Source organism: Cricetulus griseus, chromosome X, assembly GCF_003668045.3.
Source record: "Cricetulus griseus strain 17A/GY chromosome X, alternate assembly CriGri-PICRH-1.0, whole genome shotgun sequence".
Taxonomy (NCBI): domain Eukaryota; kingdom Metazoa; phylum Chordata; class Mammalia; order Rodentia; family Cricetidae; genus Cricetulus; species Cricetulus griseus.
The window spans coordinates 54,053,148-54,075,057 of record NC_048604.1 but is presented as its reverse complement, the minus strand read 5'-3'; the positions used below and the strand labels follow the sequence as shown (position 1 = coordinate 54,075,057).

The 21,910-nt window shown below is 31.8% G+C and overlaps 1 protein-coding gene across 6 annotated transcripts in view; it reads left to right on the top strand.

The window, feature by feature from the left end:
• Positions 1–21,910, top strand: part of LOC100754537 (protocadherin-11 X-linked) — a 474,898-nt gene that overhangs the window by 6,193 nt on the left and 446,795 nt on the right. The gene's annotated exons all lie outside the window — the stretch shown is intronic.

Below are 21,910 nucleotides of genomic sequence, written 5' to 3'. Positions count from 1 at the left end.
TAAATTGGGCAAAATATAAACAAATGACAAGGTAAATGTTTTAGAAACTGTACAGATGTTATTTGGGCCCCAAGATTCTCCAAAGGTTTTCAGTACAAATATATCTTCATTTGTCAGCTCTAAAATAAAATGTTCCACAGAAGTATATCCTTTCAGATCCAATATTACATGAATCCATATTCTCTAGTTTCATGATATGCCGACTATCATTTTTGATCTCTGTTGAATACAAATAAAAGAGGGCTGTGAAATGCTAATGACTATTAGGTCCCTAAAATTGTGGTTATTATCAAAATACACCTCCAGTAGGGAAAACTAACTTCAAAAAATTCATTGTGTTCATAAATGGAAATTTAATTGTTTTGTGAGTATTAAAATGAGAATGTAACACTAATAGGAGCAAGAAACTTTTGACTTCATTGCAATTGGCACTGTCATGTTTATTATTCATAGTCCAATAATGACTTACATTAAAAAAAAAACTGTTAGTAGTCCCACCTAGAGCCATATGTGTTAGATTATCAAGTCAGTAATTTATAAATCAAGACTTTGAAAAACATACGAGTTTGTAAATCTTTTTGATTTTTTCACATAATGACTTTTAATTTAATATTACCAAATAAATATAATTTATTAGTATTAATTAGATACTTTTTGATCTCTTATTCTTTTGCATCATATATATATATATATGTTAACTAATTTAGTACTTATATTGAGTCTTTAAAATATTTAATATTAATTTTATAGTTAAAAGCTTAGAAGTAAAAAAATTATCACTTACGAAAAATTTAGCAGATCCAAACTGTGTATATATTAATGTATAATGGTTAATTTTTTGAATACCAAAGAAAATCACATAATAGCTATGACAAATCTACACTTGGACAAGTCTTGAGGAAATGAATTAGCTAACAAAGGATAAAGTTCAAAACAAAATAAAAGACAAAAATATACATTTGGTATCGAATTATTTAATTATAACATGAATTTTATCACAAAATTCTGCCCAACACTCATAATTTTGGTCAATGATAACATCATAATACAGGAAATATACCCATGTAGGTAATATGTTTGGTATAAACTGTTTCCTTTTGTTCACATTTTAGCAGCTGTAATACCATTCTACAGGAGAAACATGAACTGAAGAATGCTCTTTGTCTTAGCTCAAAAACTTAATGTATGGGTAAAATTTCAAAAAATGCTGCAATTTTATATCACAAATGTATATTTTTGCAGTAAGATAACTCTCCTAAACATTATGATTTTATTTATGCTTGCCTTATAAAATGGTTGATATAACTTTATGCTTTTCTCAAGGTATGTGGGTGTTGGCATGTTTTAGACAAATGTTTTCTTTAGCTGAAAATACAAACTGAACATAAAAATGTCTCACTTAAAAATAAAATATTAGGAACTGGAGAAATGGTTCACTGGTGAAGAGCACTGGTTGCTCTTGCAGAGGACCCAGGTTTATTTGCTAGCACCCACACTGTGTCTCACAACCAGCCATAATTCTGGTTCCAGATGATCATGAGGCATACTTTTGACATTTGTGGGGACAATGTACATTATGGACACACATTCAGGCAAAGTAAACATGTACATAAAATAAATATAAAACCAAAAGAAAGGAAAATACTAAGTAAAGGGGCTATTGCTCATTGCACAAAGTGTTTGCCATTCAAGTGTAAGTATATGAGCTAGAATTCCCAGATTTCATGTGAAGATGGATTACTGCTATTATAAGATACTTGTGAGAAACAGGGGAATTCAGGGAAATTTTGGGCCCTTGCAGCTTAACACACACAATGTCTAAGAAGTGACACTGTCCAAAATGAAGTGGAATCTGAGAATTGACACCCGAGGTAGTCCTTTGACTTTCACACGTAGATTATTGCAAGCACATACCTGCATTCAGAAACACACCCATACATATACACATGTATACTGTCATACACACATTCTAAATACTTAATAGATTAATCACCTTACTTTTCATTTATTACTTCCAAATTCAATAAAGTAATTAGAAATATGAATAGAGAAATAATAGCATAATAGATCAAATTATCTGGTTTAAGTATAAATTAAGTTTCAATAGTTTTCTTGTAAGTGACTTTTAGTTTCCAGGTACAACTAGATATACCCATAGAAGAGAAACATTGACTTCAATTTAGTCTAATAACATAGTCTAATCTTCTTAAATACTATTGAAATCTTAAATATTTATTTCTTTTTCTTGTGGAATGAACATCTTTGCAAATCTTCCTCTATGAAAATTTTATAAAATATTTAAGGCCGGGTGTTGGTGGTGCACGCCTTTATTCCCAGCACAGGCGATCTCTGTGAGTTCAAGGCCAGCTTGGTCTCCAAAGCTAGTGCCAGGATAGGCTCCAAAGCTACACAGAGAAACCCTGTCTCAAAAAACCAAAAAAAAATTGATATATACACTAACATATTTTAACAAAATGAACACATGTACCCACACACTATAGCAACTAAAATGCTATAAACATAGATATTTATTTTTCATTTAGTGTTCAACATTGCATAGAATTACATATGACCTATGTTAAGAAAGCTATTTTTTATTTTTAATATGTTGAAAGAATGTTTATTGGTATTGCATTTTAATTGCTGCAATTAGAGATCTCTCTACAGACTAAGAAAAGTATGAAGTATGCATTTATATGATAGAAAGGCATTAGAAACAATAGAATTAGGCTGGTTTTGTAAGTTTGGTTTTATTAAATAAAATAAGGTAAGCAGTGATATGCACTATCTAATCTAACTTTGTCTTTGACATCTCCTTTAAACCTGGATTATGAAGAATACTACCAAGAATACTTCATATTATTTTGCTTCTAATACATGTATAGGTATGTGTATATATATAGATTTTTTCTTTTTTTTCCTTTTCAACTTTTTTTTTTTTTAAATTAGAAACAGGATTGTTTTACGACAATCCCAGTTCCCTTCTCCCACCTGTCCTCCCCTACCACCACCACCCCAACTAAAACCCTACCTATCACATATCCTTGCTGCTCCCCCTGGATGGTGAGACCTTCCATAAGGTGTCATTAGAATCTACTGTATCCTTTGGGATAGAGCCTAGCCCACCCCCATGTGTGTTGGCTCAGGGAGTATTCCTCTATATGGAATGGGCTCCCAAATGCACACCTATACTAGGGATAAGTACTGAACTTCTACAGGAGGTCCCATAGATTTCTGAGGTTCCCTCACAGAAACCCATATTCCTGGGGTCTGGATCAGTCCCATGCTGGTATTCCAGCTATCAGTCTGGGGAGCAAGAGTTCCTGGATATCCAGGTCAGCTGTTTTTGTGGGTTTCACCAGCCTGGTCTGGACCCTTGTGCTCTTCACCTATCCTTCTCTGAATCTGGGTTTCAATTCAGTTCGGTGATTAGTTGTGGGTGTCTGATTCTACTTCCACCAGCTGCTGGATGAAGGCTATAGGATGGCATATAAGTTAGACATCAACCTCAAATGAATGAAACTTAAAAAGAAAACGTAAAGAGAACATATTGTCTTACTGTAGCAGCAAATAACCATAATAAGTACCTTTGTAAAATTCCTATGATGTAAATTTAATTCATTTATTGAGCATCTAATGCAGAAGTCTTGAGGGATAAAATAGGTTTGAAAATAGTCACTGTCTCTATGGAGAATAACAATGGGCATTATAGAGACTACTATCTTGTATTAATAATAAGTAAACAATATTTGTCATGAATGAGCATTTTCTCTTGAGCTGCTCATAGTCATGGACTTGTTTGAAATCTTCAAAATCACATAATAGTTAAAATTTCCACACCTATTTTATTCGATAAGATTTTCACCAAGAATCTTCAGGAATTACTAGCTTTACAATTATGGTAGTGATCTTTTGTTGACATTTTTGTAAGGAATAATTTTCTGCTAAGAAGGAAATTCTGTTTTGATGACAATGGCAATTCCTGTCCCAGTATTAATAAGTATGTAAGTCTATTACCTTAATTTTCAAATATGATACCTGTGACTCTAATTATTCTTCCACATACCAAAGAAAAGTAAAATATATTTACCTAAAAAGAGTGATGATTATATAATAAATAAAATAATAAGATTATTTCAAATTTCCTGAATGTATTGAAGAAAAACATTCTCTAGACAATAGTTTTAATCCAGAGGTTAAGATTAGACATAGTTAACATTTCCTGAGATCTGATGTTTTATATTCTTTAAAATGAGTATCATGTAAACTAAATTTACTTTTTCATACATATTTTATGTGTGTGTACAGAGAAAATATGACAGCATTGTTTTCTTCTTAAATCAATGACACTGGCTCCACATTAACTTTTGGAACTAGTTCAATGTAAAAAAAATCTTCCATTTACCTTCTTTAGCTTAACTCTTGAATAAGATGTCTACTTCTCTTCATTTGTGGCTATCCATATTACTATGATGATGTTAATATGAATAATTTCCATTTTACTGCTTCTACCATCTGTAAATGCCTTTTTTACATCTCATTAACTTGCCATTTAAAAATTATATTTTCTTTCTTGTCTTTTCTTCTATCACCATGCGAACTTTTTGTTTTTATTTTCCTATCTCTTTCCTTAAAATCTAGTCACAATTATGTTTTCATAGTGGGTTTTGTAGAAGCAGTATGTAATGTTTTATATCTCTGGTCATTCTAAATGGATAACATTATGCCCATCGTTTTTTTCAAGATTTGGTATCATCAGTCCTAAATTCTGTTAACATTTCTTCTTGGTTATGAGAGTACCACCATGTCCTTTGAGGATGATGCATTACTTAGAAGAAGCCTGTTGAAACAGTTTGGCAAGGGAAACACAGTATAAATGTCCTGAAACATACGTACAATGGAACAATAAAGACTTTACTGTGAGTAAGGAAAATAATACAATAAATGTTTGAGAAAAGAACAAAGTGATCTTTGGTTGGTTTTTCAAGACAGGGTTTCTCTGTGGCTTTAGAGGCTGTCCTGAAACTAGCACTTGTAGACTAGGATGGTCTCGAACTCACAGAGATCCCCCTGCCTCTGCCTCCTGAGTGCTGGGATTAAAGGCATGCGCCACCAACGCCCGGCTCAAAGTGATCTTCTAAATAACATCAGGATACATACATTTTATAAAAATCATTTTATGGATTATAAATAAATTAAGAAATGTAGAACTTTATAGATTATTTAATTTGAGAGTAAAACTTTAAATCATTTAGTAGAAGTCCTTATGGGATTGGAAAACTAAAAATGTCCCCATTGCTGACAAAACATGCATTTCTTTCTTGGAATATTGCTGGCTGGTTTCTGCATGAGCTAAAGCAGTGTATCCATCTGTATACTTTAAGAATGTGACAGATTCAATCTATTTACTTCAAAAGCTTTCCATGAGTTTCACATGATGGAAGTTTTGCTCTAAACCCTCAGTGGTGTTTGTTTAATATGAAACTCCTAACCAGAATAAACAGAAAGATGTTTATACATATAGAGCTTTCATGTGGAATATTATTAAAATTGCATGCATGATAACTAAATTAATAAAACTGATGATCCAAACTCTTCAATTATGTGAAATATGTTTTTAAAATTATTTATTTAACTGATAAAATCTAGAGATTTTTCAGAATGACTTGGAATTAAATAAACTGAGCATCATGCTAAAGAAAGTTATTCTTGGGTTCATGTGGAAGAGTTGGAGCAGGAGATTCTCAAGAAGAGAACAGAATAGTAGTTAGAGCATAAGGTTTGTTGTGTGGGACAGTCACTAGGACATGCAGACTGGACTGGTCAGGTTTATGCATGGACAGGGTTAGTAACATCCTGTATTTCCACAAATAGTACTGAGATTTTCACACAGGCCAGAATGTCTCAGATTGTGTTTATGGACATTTACAGTCCCTCTTCTTAACATCCCAGAATTTATGCAAAGTTAAGTTTGGGAAATACTGTATATTATACTAACATTTTTTATTTCCTCTTTCTTACATACTTTTATATTTATTTTACATACCAACCACAGTTTCCCCTCCCTCCTCTTCTGTTCCCTCCCATTATCTTCTACCACCCCCCCCAATCCACTCCGCCTCCATCTCCATTCAGATGGAGTGAGGACTCCTATAGTAATCAACAAAGGATGGCATACAAATTTGAGGAAGAACCAAGCTCCTCCCGCCCTGATCAAGGCTGGACAAGGCATCCTACCATAGGGAATAGGCTCTAAAGAGCAAGCTCATATACATCAGGGACAGGTCCTGTTCACACAAGTAGAGGCCACAGAAAATACCAAGCTACAGAACTGTCACGCAGTGTAGAGGGCTTGATCAGTCCAATGCTGGCTCCCTGTCTTTCCATCCTGAGTCCACGAGCTCCCACAAGCTCAGATCAGCTGTCTCTGTGGGGTTCCCATCGTGTTATGATTTCCCCACAGCTTGCTCATATAATCCCTCAGCCCTCTCTTCAGCCAGATTTCTAGAGCTTGGCTGTGGTTCTCCACATCTGCTTCCAACAGGTACTTGATGAAGGCTCTGTGATGACAATTAGGGTAGTCACCAATCTGATTACAGGGAAAAGCTGGTTCAGCCACCCTCTCCACTGTTGCTAGGAGTCTTAGCTGGGTTCATTGTTGTGGTTTCCTGGGGGTTTCCCTGACACAAGATTTCTCCCTCACCCCATATTGGCCCTCTCTATCATGCTATTCTTTCATTACTCTCCTCCATCCAGCCCCCAACTAGACCATCCTAATCCCTCATGTTCCTAGGACCACATCCTCTCCACTCTGCTCCCTCTCCTGCACAAAGATTCCAAGAATTTAAACCATTGTTTATATAACTATGAATTATTACCCATTATTGATGTGCCGAATTATATTTTTAACTTTGTATTGATACTTTGTGTATTTAATATCATGCTTCCTGATCCCAATCTTCTTATCTCCCTTGCCCCTTGCTTCTACCCTCTGCCTTTGCAACATTCTCCCACCAAAAAAAGTTTTAAGGTAAAACCCAAATAAAAATTAAAAACAAGACCAAACCAAACCAAAGAAACAAAAACAAATTAAAATAATCTTAGCTTGGAATCTGTAGTGTGGCCCAGTGAGACATACAGTATAACCTTTATTTTGTTACAGGTACTTTTAAAGCTTTTGATTGTAAAATGTTTTCATGGTAATTTATTAATCACTGTTAATGGTGTCATACTGCATCAGTATTTGTTTTTACTAATAGACTTTTTCTTTCTTGTTTACAGTGTAATATAGGAGGGTTATTTTTATGTTTGCCTTTCTAACATACACATAGCTATGTGCTTTCTTACATGGTTAGTGATTAAAACCTCTCAAATAATAATGTGCTTTCATATTTCTAGTTGTCAGATTTTGTCTAAAAAGATAACTGCTTATATTGATATTTAGTTTGGTAATGCTTATTATTTTGCACATTTATTTTTCAAATGAATTTTCTGCAGTTGATTTAAAACTATTTTCAGCAGAGTTCACACTCAATGTGTGGATTAAATAAATAATTAGCTTTATGCTTTGCATTTGTTTTGGTGTGTATATAGTTACCTTTCTCTGATGCTCTCTTGATTATCTGCCATTATATTGTATCCTATAAAATAGGGATGACCATAAAATGGATGCTGTAATAAATTCCGCATTTTAAATCAAAATTAAACAGGGATAATCATAATATTTATTATATTTCAAATGCAAAAGATCTGTACCTACTCCTGATTTCCGAATTTATATTTCATGCCCACTTCTTTTTGATGCTTTCATTTAGTTTAAGTTAGAGAACTACCACCTCAAGTTGATGAAGAAAACTATTGAACTAATTTCACCTATACCTTCCTTTTATTTTAGCATAACAACTCTCAGACTGGTTATCTCCATTAATAAAATATCAGCTTGTGAAAAATTATCTAGCAGCTAACATGCTGTCATTGAAATTACATAGGGTAACCCCCATTTTGATCTGACATTGCTCATCTTATGTAGTGCTCACAATGCTAAATATGGAAGAAAGTGACATTCAAAGCAGACATAATACCATTAATAATCATTTTTATTTATGTACAAAATTTCCATTCCTCTCTTCGTGATTCAAACAAGCAAAGACTATCTGTATTTTTCTTCTACACACTGAATCACTGAACATTTGACCAAGATCTAAACAATGACAGTTTTCAAACTTTAAATATGATTGAATTTTTCCTCTCCACATTTTCTAAATTGTCATTTATCATGAGAATATTTGATGATAGCCTAAACAGAGGGTGACTTAGAAAATTGATCTTCATTCTCAAATAATAATTGCATATAGATCTAAGAATTTAAAATAGTTTTTATAGGAAAAGCAGGTGTCAAAATCATTGTCATAAACACTTGTATGAGCGTTTTATATAATCAGTTCTTTTTCTCCATTAATTGACATTTTCAAAATATGAGGTCACAATTATCAGTCACAATGCAATTAAATTTACATCATCATGTGTTTTGGTTTCCTTAGTGGATTTGCTCACATTTTTCCTCATGGGAATTTGGATATTATGTATTTCACTTATTACATGGAAAATATATATTACACATATTACATACATCTCACATACTATTATCATACATAAACTTTTCCTTTATGACATGTTTTAATTTGATCCCCAAAGTTTTGTGTAAACTTTGACTCACTAAATCAGTTATGATGCAGAATTTTATTTTAGTCATAAATGTTCATGTCACTAATTTTTTCATTAGATATTATTCACAAGTTGAAGTGATTAAATGAATTTGTAAAGCCATTTCAAGCATAGCTATTTTAAATTCATCTTAATTCTTAGATACATAATAGCTTTAATATAGTGTTAATAAGAATAACTAAATTTACTTCAGGTACATGTTTAGCTAATATAGTTAATAGACGTTACCACAAACCCAGATAACTCTGCTCATAATAAAGTAAATTTAAGTACTAAAGATTGGAAGAGTTCACTTACACTGATAATATAATGGGTAAATATTTACTTATTATTGGGGGAATTACCTTCATATTATTTATTCTTTTTTCTTCAGTTTTCTAAATTACAAAGCTCATTTTTACCACAGATGTCTATCATTTCTTAAAAAATTATAAGTACTTGCGAAATATTCACTAATTCACTGCCATTCATTAGACTTGCTACATTTTAAAATGTATATAAAAAGTTGTCATTTTCTTGAAGAATTATGATTATATTAAGTTAGTATATAGTAAAACAAACACAACTTCTATGTTTGCCATATTAGTTTTATTGTATTGTCCAGAATTGTTTACACATGCCAAATGTGTGTGAGAGAAATTTAGCACAATGATGTGTAATTCATGCATTTCAATCATAATCAAATACATCATAATTGAATAGCAAATAATAATATTTTAATGAAACACATCACTCCTCATCTAGTAAGAGGAGGAAAAATAAAGTATTCCTTTAAAGCAACTTAAAATTATTAAAAGTCCCTTACTTCAAGTGATGATTATAATGAATAAAGTGAAAAACACATGTTTTCAATATCTTTTACATGAGTAAAAATTTTACATATTACAGGTGAAAAGCAAGTTGCCCAAGGAACCCACATATATTCCTACCCAAGAAACTTGTTAAAGATTAACTGAGTGTAAGCAAACAAGGTATTTTTCTAAGCCAGTTCTTTTCCTGGCAGGCTGCATTTTGTGGTTATAAAGAAAGGATCAATCACTTTATTATTTATCATAAAGGGTAATCATATAAAATATTGAAAGACCAACAAATCTAAACTTTATAAATGATAAACAATCAGTCAGCTTTACTATAAATCCTCAGTGGGCATACCCACTCATCAACAGTTTTTTTAGATTATGTCTGGAACCTGAGGACAGAAATGGTCACAAGGAATTAATTATCTCCTTTGATCACCAAGAAAGGTACATCAGTCAGCAATAGGCAGGCTGTCATTCTTTTTGTTTCTTGACGACCATGAGTCCCTCACTCAATAATACAATTTTCTAAACTTTAAATTGTTCCCCAAGATTTTCTAGCTCAAAGCCACTAACAAAACACCTTAATATAACCTTCCTGACAATTCTATATATCTAAATTCTTTGTAAGGTTGGTAGTTTAATCATTAATCTGCTCCAGCAGCAAAGCTTGAAAAAATCAATCATATTAGTGTAAGTACTGGTAACAATCCCAGGGAGGGGCTAGAAATGCCCAGAAAGTTTTCATAAAAACCATAGATTATCTGGGATATGGCAACCATGAAGACAACCATCAGAGCTATGCTCAATAATAGCACGAAAGCCTCAGGACACCTAGTCCTTGGAGCTTTCCTTCTCCATGGTATATTCAGGTATGGCTTTGCCAACCTCTCATCCATGTTCCATGAGTTCTAGTACTGTATGTTGGTCCCCTTGTATGGCCCCCAACAAGAGCTGAAAGAGACACCTGGAAGGGGCCATACTAGGGTCATATAGAAACCTGGTATAAGGGAAACTCCCAGGAATCTAGAAGGATAACCCCAGCGAAGACTCTTAGCAATGGTGGATTCATAGCCTGAAAGATTAAGACACCAGCCCAGCCACAAAACCATGTAACCACATTGTAAATTTGTATTGCTTATAATATTTTGCTTATAATATTTGTATTGCTTATAATATTTTGCTGGGGCATGTAAGCTCTAAGGGGAAAAGAAAATAGAGAAGGAATACACTAGGAAAGTTGTAAAAGAAAAGTTAAAGGGAAAATATCAAGAGAGACAAATGGGAAAAACCAGGGTACAAAAGCATAACAGAAAAGGAAAAGAGTAGAGCAAGCAACAGAAAGAATAATAAAATGAAAAACTAAGCTTTGGTCCTCAAAATAATTCCTTACTTAAGCAAAGTTATAAGAAGATTTTTAAAATGATTTAAATTTTTCTTTTATTTTAATGGACATTGAACCTAGAACACATATTTGAAACCAGAATTATTCATACTGTTATGTATACATAAATATCCAATAGAATTTTGTTTTCACTTCATATCGGTGATATAATATCAATTTCTTGGTTTCTGTTATATAAAGGACATATTTTATAAAGTTTTGAGTCCTTTTGTGTAAGAGGTTAGGTAAAAAGAAATAGGTGTATGGCTAGTTAAAGCAAGAGTAACCTATTTACTTTTTGAGAATTTCATATGCAAGTAGTTGCAACTTTTGAATGGACTTTCTAGATGGACTTTGTATGGAGTCAAAAATCTTAGTCAAAAAAGGCAATTATAAAGAAATGGCTCTTTTTAGCAACTTACATAAGTACAGCTAAATACTCTTTGATAATCTTGCATACATTTGTTTAAATAATTTTTCATACAACTCTTGATAACTTTTTGAGACTGAATTATTAATAAGAAAGTGTACTTAGGTACAGTTTTGACTTACTGAGTCGTTCAATGATATTTTGGTTTTATCACATTTATTATTTTAAATTATTATAATCATCTTTCATGTTAGGTTACATTTCATTATTAAAAATTATCATTAAATTATTCTAGTATATATTTTTCGGGACATTATAGCTTAGAACTCCATTTTGAGAATATGCTATTCAAGATATATTATTTTCAATATATATGTATATCAGGTATTTTCCTATGGTAATGAAAAATTATATTTCTTCTCTTTTAAATTAGGACATGTACTATTAATTAATCAAAAACAGAGTTCACTATTTGTAACATTAAATTGATAATCTTTATTAACAGGGTATTATAAGGGATTAAAAATCCCCAACTTAATAAAGAGTTAAATTAAAAATATTCCTATGAACTTTATATTGTTAAAACATATATTTTATAGCACTTAGCTGTCAAGACTTGTCATATCTTTTGACATTTTTGACAGCTCTTTAGTAGAATAAGAGAGAGTTTTTGCTATAATAGGTAAAGGATGAACTAGATGAGCTTTGTAGATTTCAAAACATTCATAATCCTTTTGGCTTGCTATTGTTTTTCTCATATTGTTTGGCAGATGAGTATTATTTCTCAAAAATTAAATTAGACATATTGTGAGGTCTGCAAACATTTCCATACTTCTTTTATTTTTATTTTTTTCCTTTTTTATTAGAAAGAAAATTATTTTACATGTCAATCCCAGGTACCTCTCCTTCCCATTTAAACATTTCTATCTCAGCACACTTTACCTACTGTATCTGTATGTTGTTCAACAGTACATGTATGACCTGAAAAATCAAAATATTATAGAAATTAGGCATAATTATCTTAGATATTTAAATCATTGTGTCTTTTGTAAATACATTCACATTTGTGTTCATTCCTTATTTTTTGTTGTGAAATATTAGGCAAGAGTGGAGCACACATTATAATCCAAACACGTAAGAAGCTTAGTGATGAGACTGCTGTAAGTTCCTGGCCAGCTGCAACTACAGAGTAACACCTTGCCTATATAAGTAAAATTATTTAAAAATTAAACTAATAGTGCACTTAATTTCACAAAATACAAAATGAATGTTTTGGACATTTTATCGTGTATGATAATTAAGAAAATATCCTCTGTGCAAATATACACTTCCTTATGTTTTCAGTTCTTTTCACATCTGATTCAGCTTTCCCTGGTCAAAAAAAAATTACTTTGTCAAAATAGTTTGGTTAGCATTGAAATGGCAATGGACAAGGAAACTTTCTGTCAAGCCTGGTGACCTGAGTCTGATTCCTAGGCTCATATATTGGCTAGAAAGAAGTGACTACCTTCCAAAAGCTGTCCTCTAATATTCTAAATCAGCAACACACATCCATTCCTCCACATATACACAGTAATGTGAATATAGAATGCATTTCTCTGAAGATGAATAAAATAGAATTTGTTTTTCTTTTTATTATAAAATTAGTTTGTTTCTATTATATGCTAGCATAAAAAATAGGTTAATTTCTACTCCTAAAAGCCCATTTGCATTTTCATAAACTAGTTGTTAGTTATTGTTGACTATAAGTTTTGCAAATGTTCTATTAATCACAAGATAATAAAATCTAAACACAAGCATGTTTACTGCTTACTCTCTTCAGTAAATTGATGTTTGTATCAATAATTCTCATGAAAAAAATTAAATTCCACTCATATATATTTTTCTTGATCATCTCTCATTCTGCTTTAGAGTTTACATCCAGAGTAGAATTTGTCTGTGAATACAATAAAGTCTTGTTTTATATCTGAAGGACTTATTGTGTTCATTAAACGTTTTTTTTCATCCTTGCGGGGGGGGATATGAAAACCTAACACAATAGAAGCTATATGACTAGATACATATATGAAAGTGATCTAAGTGAAATCACCAAATAATGAGGGAGACAGAATCCCAACTGGCCATCTCTTGTCACTAAACACAGTATTCAGTACCTGGATTGGGTGCTGATAATTGACTTGGTGGTCAAAAGTGTCCCATGGAAATTCCCAAACAACCAAGGCTGTTGTCAACACTTTATGTTTCTTTCCCCAAACTAATGGAAAGATCCCATTGCTAAGTACATTTCCACAATATACTGAACATGAAGAAATTGAGCCAGTGACTATAATGAGCCTTTACTTCTATGCTCTGGTTTGATAGGTATAGTTAGGTATATTAATTAATTATCCTTTAGTAATCTGTTTTCCAAAATTAGAAAATTTGAGAGAAATTGCAAACATGAGTGAATTTCTTTATATATGTATTAGCGATTATTGGATTCCATCTAATAAATGGAGGATTATTTCTTCATTAGGAAGCTTACTTTTCAATTTGCTTTTGTGATTTCACGAGAGTTATTGGAAATATTAAAATAGCAAACCTTAAAAAACTCACTTACTTAAAATTGTTAATATGTTTAAAAAGCGATAAAGTGAGTATGTAGAATTAGGCATCTAAGATTGTGTTTATTTAGGAAAAGAAAAATATACATTACTTTTCAAGTATTATTTTAAGTAATATGCATAAAATACAGGGTTATTATTTTTCTACTCCAGGTTATTCAGCATATTTTCATGAGCAAAAATATCTGGCATTATAGAAATATTACTACTGATAATTAAAATTGATCTTAATCATATATTACTTCTAAAATCAGTGTCATAGTTCATAATGTTGGTTTAAATTAAATAGTTACAATTCATTTAACATATTTATGAATCTATAAACATGAACAGTAACTATGCTAGTAGACTACAGATGGCATTTTCCTTATTATGTTGTTGCTTTAAAACTCTGATACTGGAGTTAGAAATGATCTGAGAAGCCAGGAGAGTTTTGTGGGTTTTATTTCTTATTTCCCTGACAGAACACCTGACATAAACAGTTTATAGAAGGAATGGCTTGTTTTAGCTCATAATCTGAGATGTTTCAGTCTGTGAATGCTTGACTCCCCAAACTTGAACAGAATATCATGGCAGCAGTAATAAAACTCCAGAAAATGAAAGAGAGAAGGATGGAATACTCCTGAATCATGACACTTACAAGAGAATACATTGTAATGAAGCTTTAGATTTTTGTAACACTATTTTTTTGTACTTCTGAAAATATTGATTTGCTTTCTTAACCAGAAATTGTTTCCTGGGATGGGCTGCCAAAGTCCATTCCTATGCTAGGGATAAGTACAGATCCACTTCAAGGGTCCCCATAGATTTCCGAGGTCTCCTCACTGACACCCTCATTCAGGGGTTTTGGATCAGTCCCATGGTGGTTTCCCAGCTATCAGTCTGGGGAGCAAGAGCTCTCCCTTGTTCAGGTCAGCTATTTCTGTGGGTTTCACCAGCCCGGTCTGGACCCCTTTGCTCATCACAACTCCTTCTCTGCAACTGGATTCCAGTTCAGTTCAAAACTTAGCTGTGGGTGTCTGCTTCTACTTCCACCAGCTTCTGGATGAAGGCTATAGGATGGCATATAAGTTAGTCGTCAATCTCATTATCAGGGGAGGGCATTTAAAGTACCCTCTCCTCTGTTGGTTAGATTGTTAGTTAGTGTCACCTTAGACACAATGGGGTGGGCCTAGGTCCTATCTCAAAAGATATGACAGACACATAAGACCCCCTGCAGAAGGCGCCACCCTCCCTGGGGAGTAGAAAAGGATATGGGATAGATAGGGTGTTAGTTAGGGGGACAGGGGAGGAGAGTAGGGAGAGGGAACTGGAACTGACCAGTAAATCAATCTTATTAATTTAAATAAAAAATTATAAAAAATAAATTGTCTCTGATGCTGCCAGGCATCTTGAATGTTAGCTACTCAACATTAATAAATGTTTGCTTCTACATCTGTGTCTGTGAAATTCATGAAACAATTTTAAACAAAATTAATTATACAATTTAGATACAACTAATCTTTAGTTACTAATTTAATGTAGATGGGAATTCAGATTAAGGGTACAACACATGAAAGACTTTTACCTTATTTCAGAACATCTTATTTTGTATAATTTTACAGTTGAAAGAAAAATTTTAAGAAAAAACAAAAAGTGAAATATTGCATAATTTAATTACCTGAATAGTGAGTTGTGTTTTGTGAATAAATTCACCTTAATAAATTGACTAATACATTTAATATAATGTTTCTTTTCTCACAAAATGTTACACTTCAAAAGTAATAGGGCAATACAGAAGACCTTATGGAAGAGACCCTTAAACTTTATAATCAAACATAATTATGCAATATCCTCCTCTTCCCTCCATCCCTTCCCATGTTTTACCCTACCTCTGCTCCCTCTAAAACTACTACTCTCTTTTTAAAAATAGTTTATTGTTAAAAGTTACATATATGTTCCATGTTCCATGTCCTGTTATTTGTTTTATATATATTTAAATATATAAAGTAAGTGCTGAGTCTAAGTTGCATATATGTATATGATATATAGATGGCCACTTATTATTGGATAAACATTTAGGATTCCCATCCCTGGTGAATACTAACTGTCCTTGACATTATAATTATCTTTAACTCTCCATCTAGGGTTAAGGTCCTATAAGATTACTCCCATCAAATTTGGCATGATAACTGTTTTCATTGTTAAGGTCTTGTTTAAACAGTCATAGTGTTGAGATTCCATTAGTCATCTCTGTAGTTCTAGAAATTCTGGAAGGTAAATCAGTAGAATTCCTTGAATCCAGGAGTTCTGGACTGTGGCAATATGTTTAATTTCTGGGAACAGTGGAAGGATAGGCTGTGAGGTTCAAAGAAACCTATGGGGATAGCAGAGTTTTATTGTTTCGTTTTGTCATTATTTCTTAAATTTCCTGTAACATTTATTCAAATTACAAAGATCATCTATTGTATGAATCAGTTTGACATCATCTGATTCTTTTCTTTTATTGTTTTTATTATGTAAAACAGTTTTTAAATTTAAATATATTTTTATCATATTCTTCCTCTCACTTAAGGCATTCCAGATCCTTGCCCCATCCCAATCAACCCAATTTAGCGTTCTTCCATGAAAACCCCCAAACCCAGTACAACAAGCCCCCACAAACCAAGAAAACAAAATAAAACACTAATTTTATTAGTGTTTTAACCCTAAAAGGCATCAAACTATAACAAAACAGAAGCATATAAAATTGTGAACTTCATTTTTCTTTTCTTTTCTTGGTAAAGTAACTAATTATTTGGTAATTATCTCATGGTGAGAATTCTTCAAAATAACAGAGTGCTTGTCAGGATCCAAATGACTCCCTTTTGAGAAATAACTGTAAACCATTTTACTGGAAGTCCTGACTCTGGGTATTCACATCTGGCTGCACAATAAATTCAAGATATGGTCACATGAAAGTCACTTACCTTCAATGAGTTTCAGTATCCTTTCTGCATAAGGAAGGCTAAGACATACTCAAACGACATTCAAATATTAGTGTGTAGTGATTTAACATATTGAGTTTCTGTTTTCTTGTAAATTCTATTCATCTAACTTTTGAACAAGGGCATATATGTTTCTAAAGAGCTGATGAGAAGCAATTAGGAGTGGAAATTCTTTCATTCAACTAAACTATCTAGGGATTACAATTGCAAGCTTGAAGACATATTCTTTAAAAGAAAATATTTTAAATAAATTTAACAGTAAATCCTCTGGTTCTTGTCCAATTTTATATCAAATATTGACATAGTAAAGCAAGTTTCAGAGTTATGAGTATGCTTAACATTTGCAAATCTTAGGTCACAGAGAAAGTGGTATTAAGCAGAAGCAAATACTACAAGAGAGAATTAGAATATGGAATTAGCCTACATACATACAGAATATTGTGGTGTTCCTTTTAGATTTGCTTCTTTTCTATATATCACATTTGGTCAACTCCATATTTTCCTTTTTCTGCTGTCCCGTAACTAAATATGTAGCCCAGGCTATTTTGGAATTCACAATCCTGCCTCAGGATCCCAAATGCTGTGTATAAAGAATGCAATAACATGCCTAGGTTTACATATTTTCTGTAAGTAAACATCTACATTTGTAAAACTAAGTGAAAAATAGACAAAAAAAAGGAATGAAGAAAAATGAATGAAGAGGAATCCAATGAATGAAATTGTTTAATTGATTTATTTGTTGCCAGGCAAGAATAATCATTCCTGTGATAGCACTGTGTAGTTGTTAATACAAAAAAATATCCTTTCGGTTTGAAGATATATTACAGATAATATGTAATATGTATTTGCTTTAATGCAGTAACCAGAAGTACATAGCTATAGAAAAATGGACCTTAATAAAAATATTCAGTTTTTTAAAAAAATATCTAGTCACTTCCAAAAGGCAATTCTAGACTATTCCAAATGTTGAAATCTTTAACATAACAGTACAGCAAAAAGAATTATATTGTAATAATAAACACTAAAAAAGGATGAGTACTATTATGTGAATATTTTGTATATAATAAGCTTTGCTAAGTGCAGGTAATGAAAATAACATGTAGGATATTTTAAGCACTATGTGACTTCACCCAAATTATTAACACTATTACTATGAATATTTTAGGTCAAATTCATTTTTTTTAAAATAGGGATTTGTTCTCTTACACATTATTCTGTTTCCTCAACTATATATGTAATGTAGAAAGGACTTTGTGGCTTCAGAATTATTGACATGTTTGTGACTAACAATTCAAGCTATTTTGTTTAAAATCCATTTTGTTGTATTTCCCATCACAGTGGTGTAAAATGAATGGTGAAAGAAAAGAACTAAAAATAAGTGCATAGAATATTAATTATAACATGCTATTGAATATATAAATAATAGTTCTTATTATCTCTGCTTGTTTTAGACCACTCATACAACAAAATAAGACAATTATAGTGGAATGAAAGCAAATTCACTTTAATACCTTTTATTTTAAATAAGAATATTAAGTATATTTACCTATTGTTTTTGGAAGTATGCATATTACTGTAGTTTATTTATTTCAAACTGTTCTATAACCTAAAGTTATTTCTTCTACCCAAATATGTGGCATTATATGTAAGAAGAAAACAACAACTTTTAAAGATCAGTGTTTTCTTTAGTAAATAAACCTTGCAGTAGCAAAAGCCGAGGAAGGAATTTTTAGTATTGCCACCACCATTCTTTGATCTACAGAGTGAATGCCTTTATTTAATCAGTTTTAGAATCCAATCTCTTTGGAACTATTTTCATTACTTACTGGCACTGTCTGCCTTTTCTGGGCAACTGTACCAGATTTATGATGCTGAAAGTGCTGTGTTATTTATTACCTTCCAATAAGCAATGAAGTGGTGTCATGCACATTCATGTCAAAAAATATTATAGTTCACCACAGTGATGGGCTATTCCTGTGAAAAGCAGGCAGACTTTGGTGATGACAACTATTATTTTTTTCAAAAGTGAAACTATGTCTCTTCAGACATTTTAGCATCAACCTTTGGTCCTTTGATTCTATATGACGCTTCATAGTCAGAATCTCAGTCAAGTTTATCATTTTACTTATTTTATCAGGGTTTGTTTGTTTGTCTGACTTGGATTTGCAACTGCAAAGCTCATTTGCTTAATAAAAATGGAAGAATCACTCACCTATTGAGTAGTCTTTTGCATAAAAGGATGTTTTTTTCTTTTTTTTTTTTTTTCAAAATTGGGTTTCTCTGTGTAGCTTTGGAGGCTGTCCTAGAACTCCTTCTGTATACCTGGCTGGCCTTGGACTCATAGAGATCTGCCTGCCTCTGCCCCCTGAATGATGGGATTAAAGGCATGTGCCACCACTGCCAACTCTAAGGAGATATTTTTGTTAAGTCTATAAAATAAATGTTCCTGACATTAATCAGAACTGACAATTTTATGTACTTGAAATCAATCTAACTTATGGTACCAAAATCTTATGGTATTAATTATTTTATTTAATGTCAGTTTTTCTAAGTTTCACATTTTGGTTGCACCTATATTCGTTTGAGAGACATAAACTTTAATATTTCATATGTAATGTCCTGGCTAAATATTACAGGTATTTGTCATAATTTCCTCACAAGTAAATATTTACAAAAGAATTTATAAAATTATTAGTTATTAACACTGTATTTATTATATCCTCTTCAGAAAAATATAAATTATTTTTGCAAATAATCTTCTATATAATTTTAATAATGTAAATTGCAAAATATATAAGTATACATTTAACACACAAAATAAAAGACCCAGAGACAGATATTGGCATTCAAGCTTCAAGTTGAAGTTCAGAAAAACAAAGCATCCAGCCACTAACTCTTACTTCTACCTCAGCTCAGACTAAAGGCCATCCTCAAATTGCTCCCGACATCACTGCTTCTCAAATTCACTCAGACTGCATGCTCTCCTCAGTGTGGCTGGAGACTAACTCTTAGACTGAATGACTCTACCTTTTATACTTATCAAATCCTAGAATTAAAGGTGTGAGCTCTGATTCACTCTCTGGTAGCACAGGGTGGTCATGGACTCAGAGATCTTTCTGTCCTGGGATTAAAGTTGTGTATCGCCACTTCCAGAACTCAATAGCTTGAGGCTGACTTTGCTTTCTGAATCCTTAGGCAAAGATTATTAAATCATAAATAATATATCACCACATTTACCTGTAGTGAATATTCCTTTGTCCACATAAATGAGATAATTACTTTGAAATGAGAAAATAAACAAGGGCTTCTCCCTCTCATCCTGTCTTTTACAGTGTTTATATTTTGAACGTTTAGTTTCATCATTTAAACAAACAGTTAATGTGTTTTAGTGTCCTGCATGTTATATCCTTACGCATTGCACATATAAACAAAGAATTTTTTGATTTTACTCAGTGCTTACATGCATTAGTATATCAAGGCTTAATTAAAGTACTTAGAGATGCATTCACATGACATTTAAACATGGAAGGTAGGAAGTCATGTAGATATTTAAATATACTGGGAATAGGATTATGTTTGCAGGAAATTTTGTTTTTGTAAAGAAAAATATTATAGAGTCTGGAGCGATAGCTCAGCAGTTAAGAGTGTCTATCTGGAGGACTCAAGTTCAGTTCCCAGAAACTATGTCTGGTAACTCCAACTTGATATGTATCTGAAGATTCTCGCTTCCAAGAGCACATACCAACACACAGACAGACATACACATAATTAAGAATGTAAACAACCTAGAAATAAAAGGTTACATTTTTGAATCATACAGCTTGAAATTATGGTAGCAATGTAAATATGTTGTCTGCACAATCCACCACTGTAGCTATTAACCACATGGAGCTGTTGAAATCACGAAATGATTGCACAAAAGAATTCTTTCTAATTTTAATGAATTTAAATTTAAATGTTTCATTATCATAAAGAAAAATCACTCATTAAAAAAAAGTTATGCTATCCATCAACTGGTATGTTTACTTTATCATCATGAGCATTACAAAAACTTGTCTTATAATTGTTATGATTTCATTTAAAATAAACAAAAGACAGTAATTATGTCCTTGGAAATTTTAACCTCATTTAATCTTTATGAAAAGCAACACAACTTAAATTTTAGAGAGACCAAAATCTAAATATATTGAAGAAAATGCATAAATATATGATTAGTAATTCAAATTTTAATAGCCTGACTGCCATATACTTTAGTCAGAAGTTGAAAATTTAAATTTGAAATGCATAACTTTGCAATATTTATTTATTCCTGTGAAATGGTATTATATTCTAATTTCTCTTTATATAACTCTCATTAGATAATGCTACCTTGTGATATACCTTCATCACTTTTGTTCAAAATTCAGTGAGTGTCTTATTTTGTTGATATTAATACCATCTTTAAATACATTGAATTTCATTGATTTTCTTCTCTTAATACTTTATTATTATATTATTTAATTGGTTTTAATTACCACAATATGTCCCATACACAGGAAAATTCCATTACCAGTTTAGGGAGTTATTATTGATATGCCTACAATTAACAGAATAGAATTGAGAATCGAGAAATTATATAAATTAGAATTTTGAAGCATTGAGAAATTAAGCATTCCTACAATTCCCTTTGAATATTATCACAAAAAGTTAATCGCTAATTAACGTGCACCCCTAATTTTATTTTTGTTAATTATAATAACCATTATAATTATCAATATATCACATTCTTGTAAAAGATTTTTTCATAAAATATGACTCATTAGTAATAAATTCCAGCTTGCTATACATAATAAAACATGAAAAACATATTCTTTCCTACAAAAAGAGAAGTAAATAAAATGTAAACAGAATGCTTATTTTCATTTTATGTATTTTAATGTGTTGCATAAATTATCTTATTTAAATGTGTGAATTAAAAACAATATAATCAGTTATAGCTTCATTATCATGTGAAAGTTCAAGGACAATCCTTTTCAAAATTCTGCACATTTCTTTTGGAAATGTGAGTAATTTATGTAAAAAGCTAC